Genomic DNA, 11,201 nt, shown 5'->3' with positions numbered 1-11,201 from the left:
TCACTTTGTCAGTTTGCTTTTCCACTAAAGCCCTAGAGACCTTAAATACATTAAAGGTCTCGGATTTGTGTTTGAGCAAATAGACAAAACCATATCGCGAGTAATCATCGGTGAAGGTAACGAAGTATTCGTATCCTCCACGTGCCTGGTGGCTGAGCGGACCACATACATCAGAATGTACTAGTTCCAGCAACTCAGTGGCTCTTCGACCCTTATCGGAGAAAGGTCGCTTAGTCATTTTTCCTTCTATGCAGGATTAACAAGTAGGTAGTGAACCTATTGCAGAGGCTTGGAGTGGACCGTCCTTCACAAGTCTCTTAATCCTATCTAGACTGATATGACCAAGTCTGAAGTGCCATAGGTATGCTGATTTTGTTAGATCGGAGGATTCAGAAAGTTTGATCCTCTTTGGCTCCCTAATTAGATCATTATCTATTTCGGTGTCTAAAAGAGAAGGTTGAGTGGGATAGATGTAGAAAAGAGCATTAATTCTTCATACATGCATCAGTGACAAAAGAATTATCAAGAGACGAAATACGAATTCCATTCTTAATGAACTTTAAACAATAATCTTGCTCAAGAAGATGAGCAATGGATATTAATTTCTTCCCAAAGGTAGGAACAAAATAAACATTATTCAAGTTTAAAGTGCGGTCTTCAAAAGACAGCGTCACGGATCCCACAGCCTTCGCAGACACTAGGCTCCTATCACCCCATTTAAAACAGAACTCGCCTTCCTCTAAGCTTTTGGTTTTCTTGAAACCATTCAAGGAACATCAAATATGGTTAGTAGCAGCGGAGTCAAGAATCCACGCTGATACATTAACATCTACAAAGCATGCTTCGGTAACTAGTACAATACTATGTTCCTTTGCTTCACTACCATAAATTTGGCCTCTAAATACTGCCGAACGCTGTAGTCATTTTAAATCCACTACAGTTTACTGACTGTCATCTATTGCACTGGAGTCTTATCTATTTGATTATGACTCCAGTGTTTGGCCGTAGTGTATCTGTTTTATAAGACTGTAGTTAAAATATATAACTACATTGTTTAGATGTAGGCATACTAGTGGCATCTATAATTACTATAACGTTATGCTGTAGTTATATAGAACTCAATTACATAAGATAAAAAAACTACAGTTTTAACAAGTAGTCCTAATTGAGTCAATTAGACAGACTGCGGCGTTTTTGTGGCATCTATTGCACTAGAGTCTTATCTTTTTGCCTACGACTCCAGTGTTTTCTGTTGAAGACTACATTTTTATAATGTAGTTGTTCAAATTTTGAGTCAATAAACACTACAGCTTTAAAGAGTAGTTATAATTAATTGAGTTAGACAGACTACGGCGTTTTTGTGGCATCTATTGCACTGAAGTCTCATCTCTTTTCCTATAACTCCATTCTTTTCTGTTGAAGACTACATTGTTTAGCTGTAGTTTATATTTATGAAATTATATTTTTACAATATAGACTACATCTTATTTCTGTAGAGCATTTTTTTAATAAAAATATATATTTAAATACATTTATAATATATAAATATCCAATAAAACACATAATAATAATATCCAAAAATCTCATATTTCATTCAATCAATAATAAATATCATTTACATAAATATGGCATTACAAGTTTTTGGAATATAAGAAATACACCCAAAATTAGTACTGGAAAGTGAACTCCATAATAAGCATGACCAATCATAATAGTTATACTCTTATATTTTCAAGTAGGACTTGCAGAGCTATCATTCAAACAAAGACCAAGTCATTTACCGGTAGAGGGGGGACAAAGCATAACTTGTACCGATCCGGGGCCCGAACCTTCCAAGCCAATGCCACCACGTTGCTCAGAGCCTCCGCCGTTTCTCACAGCGCCTCCGCTTTCTAGAATCGTTGTGAGCTCTGTGGAGCCCGCCTATGCCGTGCAACAACCTCATTGCGGAGCCTAGACCCTCACACAAACACAAGACCCAAAACAAAGAAACCAAAACAAGCCTTCACAAAATCCAGTACCAAATGACATTGATTTAACAGACTTGCAATACAAGATTAGTAGATTACTTCTTTTGGGTCTTTAATTAGCGTATCAATATTGGAATTTTGCAAAACACAATCACCCATATTTAGATTTCCCATCCCATTGAACATCACCAAAATTAGCAGCTCTTATTGATTAAGGACTGATCTTTATTGTAAAACTCTCAAATGTATGACCAAGAGATATTTTAAAACAGACATACCGTTGTTCCAGTTTCAGAACTTAGGTGTGGAGAGTTCAAGTTTTCGCTTGTACGCTGAAGAAAAAAAAATCTCCTTATTAGTAGGCAGTTGATAAATTAAGATAACAGAAGTGAGACTATACAAAATATCTTGCCTTGACAGATAAGGAAAGCGCTAATGCAACAGCCCCTCTCAAACATGACCATATGCGAACAAGAGCCTCTTTCCATTCCAAGCCATAGCCAAAGTATTTCAGAAATGGGAATGAAACTCCAACAACAATTACTCGAGTCACTTGCACATAAACGTAGAGAAGGACTAAGTAGGTCAATGAAGCTGCTGAAACAATAAAAATACGAGTGTTTTTATCATTGTATCTATACAGATGGATACTATTTGAAAGATACTTGATTAATTTTAAAGACAGACAAAAAAATGGATGTTACACTTTTCTTTTTCTTTTTTTGAAACAATAACTTTATTATATTAAGAGGCAACAGCCTGATTTACACAAAAAGATGAGTTGATAGATGCCTATCCTTAGATTCGATATTTGCACAAAGAAGCTAATGTACGTTAACCAAAATAATTCACTATATATTACATAAGGAACTCCAAAAGTAAATAGAAGAGAGATTGCACAAATGTAGTGATTGCTTCAGTTAAAAGCAAGGAATCTCAAGCAGTTTCATAATATAGAAATGCACCTATAATAGCCACATCGCTGCCAGTACCACAGACTGAGAAGTAAGAAAATTAAGCGGTGATGTACGAAAAAGAAGAATAAAATATGGTTCTCCAAGTGTACATAGACAAGAGACTAAAACTGTTAGGGAAAAGGGAATAAGCAACTACTGCTATATGATATTCAGCAAGACATCTGACTTAATCATAAATAAGATGTAAATAGCAATTTATTGATTATTTAAAATATGATATCACTGGTTCAGTCTTCTCGTGGGTCAGCCTAGAGAATGGCAAAGTTGACAACTAATCTCCTCTAAGCTTTTCCAATAATATGTCCAAAACTTGCAATATAATAATACAATGAAGATACATAACTGAAGCCTCAAATTATACATTTTTTTCAAGTTATTCGCAAAATTTAGCATGCCAAATATCAGCACTACAAGGAAACAGGGCAAAAAAAGAGAGCTCATTGACACTCAAATAGATTTTTTTTATCTTGCAGTTTTTGCATCCTTATTACAGCCGAGAAGTCTATGTATGAATGTGTTCTTTCCTAGTTGGGAATATAGCAAAATGAAAACGGAACTTCTTCTACTGGAAGAGCCACATCCCAGCTTTCGTTTGGATATTACAGGCACAAGTTCTCTTTCTCTAAAATCCACCGGTATAAAATTAATCAAATATCACACCAACCAAACAACAAATAATTGATAGCACACAATTGATTAAGGATCTTCTTACCATATCAGTAAATAAATGAATAAAAATTCAATTTCAATTCAATAACTAGACCAAGAGAAGTCTATGCTCAAATAATAGGCACAGATGGAAACAAAAAAAAAAATCCTTACCATATCTGATTAAGGATCGTCGAGGTTCTCTCGATGTACAGATCTGCTGTTCTTCAAGTTGAGCAGAGGCTTTTGGCCGAGACTGTACAGTTCTTGGCTACGGTCATTCAAGGCCTCAACAAGGTCAGCATTTGATTGCGAATGCTCTCGGCTGATATTTTTTGTGTTGTGAGTCGTGACTCTGTTTGGTTCTTTCGGTGTATAGAGATTGAGAGGGACGATATTCACAGGGGTCGACTTATTAACCTGTTGCACGAGCGGTGACATTGTGGAGTTCCGGAGTTGCAGACCTGCATCCGTAGGTGTGTGTGGTCTTTTGAATTATCGGCATCAGTGAACAGATGGAAAAAAAACCTTGGAGAGTAATCATACAGGAACAGAAGTGAAAGACTCATTCTTATATCATTCCAATACCAAAAACCTAAGCACATGTTCTTGAAATAAATATTAAGAATTAAAAAATCCAGTTACTTTCATTTAAAGCTCAATGTATTTCGCTAGAATTCGAGAAACATTTCCAACAAAATTTGATCCAGCGTAACGCAAGCTAAATCACGCTTACCAAGTGTTCGACGAAATGCAAAAGAGAAAACACAAACCTTGGATTTGGAAGAGAGGGAAAAGGAGGAAGAAGCAGGGTCGAGAGAGTCGCTGATAGAAAGAGAACCGTCGGCTGAAGCATAGGCCAATCTATGGCCGTTGAAGTTCCAGGAAGAGCAGGTCGTGCCTTGCTCCAAGTCAATCAGAGATTTCTCCATGGCCCAACACACGCGAGGACTTAAAATTGAAAGAAAATTCAAACCCTATACTTTTTAATGAATCATTATATTCAAGCTAATTAACTCACTAACCTGAGGGTCGTACAGCTTCTCCTCTTTATCATCGTTGTTCGTTGTTGTGGGCATCGAACATCTGATGTCGGAAAAAATGGGGTTCTTGTTTTCGCGACTTAGTGGGTTGTAATTCTCTTTGTTTTCGTCATCTACGAATCAACCACAACAAAACGAAACCCTATTTTAACCCCTGAATGAATCTAATGTATGTGATTGATTTTCGAACAGAGAAGAAATTGACATACCAGTTGAAATCGAAGAGCGTTTGGTCGGAGATGGTAATACACTGTGATGAAAACCCATTTCTTTGCTTTTGAGATTTTTAAGCGTGTCTGAGCTCGTTTGGTGTGTGCGTGTGTGATTTTTGAGCGTTTCACTTGTGTTGAACGTGAAGCACACAGAAGACTATAAGGGTTTTGTTGGGTTAATAATATGAGAGAGAGGGATCGACGAGGCGAAGAAGTTTTCCGGCGACGAAGACATCAGAGGCGAAGAAGTTTTCCAGCGACGAAGACATCAGAGGCGGTGAGAGAGAAAGTAAAAGAGTTCTTTGTTTTTTTGTTTCTCCGAATAAGTTATTTTATTTTGTACTTAATCAATTTTTTTTAAGTTTTCATCCACAGCCTAAAACAAAATCCTAAGTGGGAAATTTCCCTCCATAGGTGAAATTTTGTTAATTTTTTATATTTGGAGTATTACCACTCCTTCTTTATATTTGACTGTAGTGAAAATGTGCCAAATTTTAGTGGGAAATTTCCCTCCATTCTAAAGTGGTGAAATTTTAGTAATTTTTAAATTTTTGAGCATTATCACTACTTTTTTATATTGACTGTAGAGAAATAAATGTCATTAACTACAGCTTTATATTCGACTAGAGTCTAATATATGCCCAAAAAAAGGTGACCGTAGTCTGTCTTAAGAGACTCCATTAAAAGGCTAAACCAGAGTTAAAAAAATAAAAAAACTGTAGTTGTATCCCATATTTCTGGTAGTCCTTTGAGATAGGCAGGATAGTTCTTTTTATCGGCCTTGTGAGGTCTCTTCTCAGTTCTAGAGGCGGAGGCTTTGTGCTCAGTAGCATGTGCCTCTCCTTGATTCCTCTTTCTCTTAGTGAGACCTACAGCAGTGTGAAGTTCCTCCATAAGCTTGGTAACAGAGTACTCTAGCTTGTTAATGGAGTAGTTCATCTTGGAGGTATCAAGAGATGCGGGGAGAGTTTCTAAGATCACATCCATGACATTCTTCCCATCAATCTCAGATCCTAGGATTTCCGTTTTACTCAGATGACTAATGATCAATATCACAAAGTCTCCAACAGGAGTCCTAGCCTTCATGCGACAGTTCATAAACTGTCGGACTGCTTTTTGCCTTGCTTGACGCCTTTGCCCTCCAAACATCTCATGGAGATTGGTGAGCATGTCGGCGGCAGTCTCGATGTCACGATGTTGTTGTTGCAACACATTGTTCATTGATGCTAAGATATAGCACCTCACAATCGGAGCAGAGCCAGGCCGCCAAGGCGTCTTTGTCCTCTTGAGTTGAATCATTATTCGTCAGAGGAGGACACGGGGTGGTGAGTACCCATTTGTGCTTGGTAAGGATTATGTCGAGGTTATGTTTCGAATCTACGCAGTTTTTGTTTTCGAGTTTGTTCGAGGAAAGGATGAACGAGAGAAGGTTGAGAGACATATTGCCTATATAAGTTGAAACAAGTTTATGATTAGTCTTTGGTTTAGGATTTATGTTTTATTTAAGACTTTGGTAAAATCCAAAGGTGTTATAAACCAAACGATAATTTACTCCCTCAAGAGAAGGCCGCAAAAAATCTCCATTTATAAGTAAATGACACATCATTAATGCTTAGCCAAGATGTCAATACATCAATTTTGACTAGCCACCTTTTAAATTTGTTTGATCACTCACATCCTTTTGCAAAGCCTCAAGGGAGGATTACTAGGGATTGAGCCTAAGTGTGCAACCAACCACTTAGTCCAAAAGATTAACTTTGAAAAACAATCCGCCGAGGGGAGGTCTTGTCTCATTGTCTCACTTTCGGATTTAGCTCATTGAGCAATGATCAATGCAAAGCGCCCTTGAGTACTCTCATTTAAGAGAGGGCCACGAGGGTGACTCTTAGTCTAGCGACAATTGCACTTTTCATCAGTGTTGGGGATCGTGGGTTACAGACAACAAGTATAACCCTCCCACTTAGTTTTTGGAGTTGGTCCATCGACTCTTATAAGTTCGGAAACGGTTTTCCTAGTTATAGAGCGATAGAGCGGACAACTAGAAGAGAATCCTAGATATTCATGTTCAGAGCAGTATTAGTGCATAAAGGCACAAGGTACATACTCGATCTTTTCCTATTTTCTATTTCGGGAAAGTGCGTGAGGGAAGTGTGAACTCAACTCACTCGAACACTTGAAAGTTTGAGATTACACATCTTTTTATTTTTCGGCTTGTCTACAAGGAGACCTCCCACTCAAATTTTCTAGAGCATATAGATTTTGAACATATGTGATATAGATATAGTTTTGAAAACATTTTGAAAATTTATTTGATTTGGATGACAAAATATTTTCAAGTTTGAAAACGAAAACGGTTTTTCAAAATTCAAACTAGTTTTGCAAATATTCAATTTCAATTAAACTTTCAAAAATCAAAACATTTTAATCTTACACATCATGTTTATAATCTTATGTAAAACATTTTTTCTCAAGAAACTTTTCTCATTAGAGTGCTATAACTCATGGTAGTGGGGCTGAAAATCCGGAATTCTAAAAAACTGAACTTTCGGAACAGCCGCGCACCTCAGAGTAAAACCACCATAACTGGCGGCTCCAATGTCGTTTTGACCTGAAACCGGTGGCATTGGACAGAGGACAGAAAGAGCTTTAATCTGATTCAAGAATCATTAAATTTTGATTTCTGAGCAGAGAGTTATGCCACTGTTACTGCGGGTTTTACTCCAGCTCGAAGAAAAAGAAATAATTAAAGCTTGGTCCTTTTTAGGTGCAAAAAAGAATCGAGTGTAACGGAACGTTTTAGGATGTTGTTAAAGCTTTTATTTGTGTTTTATTAGCAAGGTAATAACATGGTATAAAAGAAATAACAACAAGCATAAAACGATTCAAGTAAATAAAAGAAACTAGTAAGACAAGAAAACTAGTCACAAAATTTACTCGAAATTTCTCAAACCTTTAAAACACGTTTTTCAATATAAAAAATTAAAAACTTTTAGAACTGATTCTAATGTGTTTTAATAACATCCCAAACTCATAGAAAATCAACATGATTTTTAATTTAAAGGCAAGAGCAATAAATTAAAAATAATCTAAGAAAACAAGTCTAACTTGTCACAATATTAGTAAACTGTCGAAAACAATTTTCAAGCTCATATTTTTAAATAAATGTACATGCATATCTTTGATCATAGCTCTGATACAATTTGTTGGAATTGATCTAGGGTTTAAGAAAAAGTTTAACGCTTCGCAAAGCGGCGGAATTTTAAAAAATTTATTTTCAAGTAAAAACAGTTTTTTACTAACCTAGACAAAGAGCAAGTACATATAAATAAAAACTATTATGAGCATACAAGTTTACTAACCTTTCTTGAAGCTTGAACTTTGAGAAGCTTTTGGAAAGTTGCAACACTCGTCTCCCTCGCAGCACGTCTCTCTTTCTTTCCTCGGCGACTCGAGCAACCACGAAAGTTTCTATCACTAAATCACTCGAAATAAAAGGAATCAGTGATTGGGCACTTTTAAACACTACGACTTAAGAACGAGTCTTGAAGTCGCAGAGCTAAACTCTAGGTCAAATGAGGACCTAGGTGCCAAAACAATAAAATTAAATTGACTAGAGAGAGAGAGGAGAGGGGCGACCAAGTCTAGAGAGAGAAGCTCTCAATCTCTAAAACTTGGGATGAGAAAAATGAGAAGAATGAGGCTCCTATTTATAGGAGAGGTCTCACCTTCAATAAGGTAGTTTCCTCTTCTATAGAATATCACATATTCATGAGCCAATTTCCTTTTCTTCTCCTTCATTTGGGCGGCCAAGACTTGTCAAGCAAGTCCTTGGTTTTGTTTCCTCTTTTATTTGGCTTCCCTTTTTCTCTACTTGGCCGAAAATTTCCCATGCCTTGGATAGGAAATTTGTTTCCCCTTTTTCTTTTGGCAAGTATCTTGATATATTTATGCACAAAATATTCTCTCTTTCCTTGGATATGTTGGGCGCCCATATTGTCTCTAGAAGGAGCTTCTAGAAGCTTCTTCATTTGTTCATGACAACATGAAAAAGGCCCATTAAGAATTTTCAATAAAATTCTTATGAAATGAAATTAATCCACAAGGCCCAATAAGACTAATATTGGCCGAGTGAAATTAAGTCATCAAATGAACTTGTCAAAAAATTTATTGACATTCATTTCATCCTGTTGTCGCCGTTTTTCGGACAACCATTTAGGAATCAAAGACGGTTAGACCCAAGGCCGGACCGAGTGGTCTCGTCTTGACTCGAGTGTGTCGGGCTTGGTATCCCAAGCCGTCCCTTAGCTGTGGATGGTATTTGCCTCGTCCGTCGTTGGTCCTACAAGAGAAGGAAACGATGAACTACAAAGGGGAAACAGCGGGGGTGCCTCTGTTTACCTCTCCGATGCACAACATGAGTAAGATTGAGGTGGAGTATAGAGGTTTTAAGTGTTTAGAGGCCGAGAGTTGAAGAAACGAGCGAGGTACGAGTTCGGCAGCGTTTCAGTACTCAAGAATGGATTACCCGGACCAGGGGAGGGATCCCGGTACTTATAGGCGACCAAGGGGCATTTTGGGCAACCCTTTGGCCGAGGATGGCCTTGGCTCGGCCATTGGCCGAGGCTGACCCTTGGGCCGGCCAATGGCCGAGGCTATTTGAGCCGGCCATTGGCCAAGGCTGGCTCTAGGGCCGGCCAATGGCCGAGGCTATTTGAGCCGGCCATTGGCCGAGGCTGACTCTAGGGCCGGCTAATGGCCGAGGCTATTTGAGCCGGCCATTTGGCCGAGGCTGGCTCTAGGGCCGGCCAATGGCCGAGGCTATTTGAGCCGGCCATTGGCCGAGGCTGGCTCTAGGGCCGGCCAATAGCCGAGGATAGCTAGGCTCGGCCATTGGCCGAGGATAGCCAGGGCCGGCCATTGGCCGAGGATAACCGAGCTTGGCCTTTGGCCGAGGTCGAGCTCATGAGGTCGGAGGTCGGCCATGGAGCTGGAGGCCGAGCTCATGAGGCCGGAGGTCGGCCATGGAGTTGGAGGCCGAGCTCATGAGGCCAGAGGTCGGTCATTGAGCTGGAGGCCGAGCTCATGAGGCCGGAGGTCAGCCATGGAGCTGGAGGCCGAGCTCATGAGGCCGGAGGTCGGCCATGGAGCTGGAGGCCGAGCTCATGAGGCCGAAGGTCGGCCATGGAGCTTGAGGCCGAGCTCATGAGGCCGGAGGTCGGCCATGGAGCTGGAGGCCGAGCTCATGAGGTCGGAGGTCGGCCCTGCGTCGGGGGAGTCCCGGGGGGATCGCTATCGCGGCCGTCGCTGCTCTACCGGGTCGAGATGGACCGGTAATATTAGCCCCCCGAGTTTCCGGTTGAGCGCAGGTCGAGGGGAAACTCAAAATCTACGCTTCCGTGCGGATGCGGGATGAACGCTCTCGGGTTTGCGAGCATGCCGTAGAAGGGCTTTCGATGCGTCGCGGGGGACGGCCTTTGGTGTGTCACAGGGGACGGCCTTTGGTACGTCGCGAGGGATGGCTTTTGTTCCGGGTTGATCGTGTGTGGCTTATTTTCCCGACCTACCAATGAAGGCGTGATCGATTAGCACGACTTTAATGTGCGCGGCTTATTTTCTCGACCTACCAATGAAGGCATGATCGATTTGCATGGCTTTATTGTGCGTGGCTTATTTTCTCGACCTACCAGTGAAGGCATGATCGATTCGCACGACTTTATTGTGCGTGGCTTATTTTCTCGGGCTACCAATGAAGGCGCGATCGATTTGCACGGCTTTATTGTGCGCGGCTTATTTTCTCGACCTACCAATGAAGGCGTGATCGATTTGCATGGCATGGGCCTCGGGGGGCCTCGGTGTCACGTTTGTGTGACCGGGTTTTCCGCGGACGCTGGCTAGACCAGATAGGTCCGGGGGACGCAAGCCTTTGAAACTCATTTGTAACTCGCTGCCTTTCGGCTCACGAGCTGGGCGGCGAGCGTGATGCCACATTTGTGTGGCGGGGTTTCCCGTGGACGCTGGCTAGACCAGATACGTCCGGCGGACTCAAGCCTTTGAAACCCATTTGTAACTCGCTGCCTTTCGGCTCACAAGCTAGGCGGCGAGCACGGTGCCTCATTTGTGTGGCGGGGTTTCCTGTGGACGCTGGGTAGACCAGATACGTCCAGCGGACGCAAGCCTTTGAAACCCATTTGTAACTCGCTGCCTTTCGGCTCACGAGGTGGGCGGCGAGCGCGATGCGACATTTGTGTGGCGGGGTTTCCCGTGGACGCTGGCTAGACCAGATACTTCTGGCGGACGCAAGCCTCTGAAACCTATTTGTAACTCGCTGCCTTTTGGCTCACGAGCTGGGCG

This window comes from Urtica dioica, chromosome 5, assembly GCF_054948205.1.
Source record: "Urtica dioica subsp. dioica isolate 48M chromosome 5, U.dioica_male_clone48M_v1_H2, whole genome shotgun sequence".
Lineage (NCBI taxonomy): Eukaryota > Viridiplantae > Streptophyta > Magnoliopsida > Rosales > Urticaceae > Urtica > Urtica dioica.
This window is presented reverse-complemented; position numbering follows the sequence as displayed.